This window comes from Lactuca saligna, chromosome 7, assembly GCF_052625555.1.
Source record: "Lactuca saligna cultivar CGN05327 chromosome 7, ASM5262555v1, whole genome shotgun sequence".
Classification (NCBI taxonomy): domain Eukaryota; kingdom Viridiplantae; phylum Streptophyta; class Magnoliopsida; order Asterales; family Asteraceae; genus Lactuca; species Lactuca saligna.
This window is the reverse complement of record NC_136423.1, coordinates 1585878-1586807: the sequence shown is the minus strand read 5'-3', so window position 1 is coordinate 1586807 and position 930 is coordinate 1585878. Positions and strand designations below refer to the sequence as shown.

Sequence of the window (930 nt, the reverse complement as noted above, 5' to 3'; positions counted from 1 at the left end):
CTCGCCCAACTAAAGGAAATACCTTTCTATGGAAAATACCACGAGGATGCTTACAAGCATTTGGATGGAGTCAATGATGTAGTTGATTACTTCAATGTTCCACATGTGCCTCGCGAGACTCAGCTACTTCGCATGCTTCTAGTGACATTCAAAGGCGCTGCAAAAGACTGGCTCAAATCACTTCCCCCCGGATCAGTCACCACATGGGTCAAGATGAAAGAAGAATTCATTGATCACTTTTGCCCACCTTCCAAGATAGCCAAACTGAAAAAAGCCATTGCTAACTTTGAACAACAAGCTGGAGAGTCACTATATGAAGATTGGGAGAGGTACAAGAGCTTACTAAGAAACTGCCCACACCATGACCTTAATAGCCAGCAAGCAGTCTCCATTTTCTATGATGGAGTCAATGTCACAACCAGGCAGTTACTTGACTCTCAAGGCCCGCTTACAAAGAAGCCACCCCCGGTGATCAAGGAATTAATTGAAGAATTCTCTAAGCACTCTAGAGAATACCACAACCCAAGAAATGATGTTACTAGGGGAGCCGCATATGCAACTACTGAAGACTTATCCGCGGTCATGGCTATGCTAAAAACCATGGATAGGAGGATGGATAAAATGGATCAAACGATCCATGCTATTCGGGTGGGTTGTGAGAATTGTAATGGACCTCATCTTACTAGAGACTGCGACTTGGATGAAAATGGAAACAAAAAGGTGCAAGTATGTTACTCAAGTGGGGACCGATATGATGAAGACTGGCGAAAACCAAAGAAAGAGTGGCTCCCGTATGAAGAGTATAAGAAGGCTAAGGAGGAGAAGTACAAGCAGAAAGGAAGAGGTTTTTACCAAAAGGAGGAGTCGGCACAAGAAAGAAAACCAAGTTTGGAAGATATGCTTACCAAATTTGTAGCTGCTTCAGAAAAG

General features: G+C 43.4%; 1 non-coding gene across 1 annotated transcript; it reads right to left on the bottom strand.

Moving 5' to 3' along the window:
* Nucleotides 1-261: 261 nt before the first annotated feature.
* On the bottom strand, nt 262-368 carry LOC145007732 (small nucleolar RNA R71). Its single transcript, XR_013663101.1, has one exon. It is a non-coding gene; the product is annotated as a small nucleolar RNA R71 (small nucleolar RNA).
* Between the last annotated feature and the right edge of the window lie 562 nt (nt 369-930).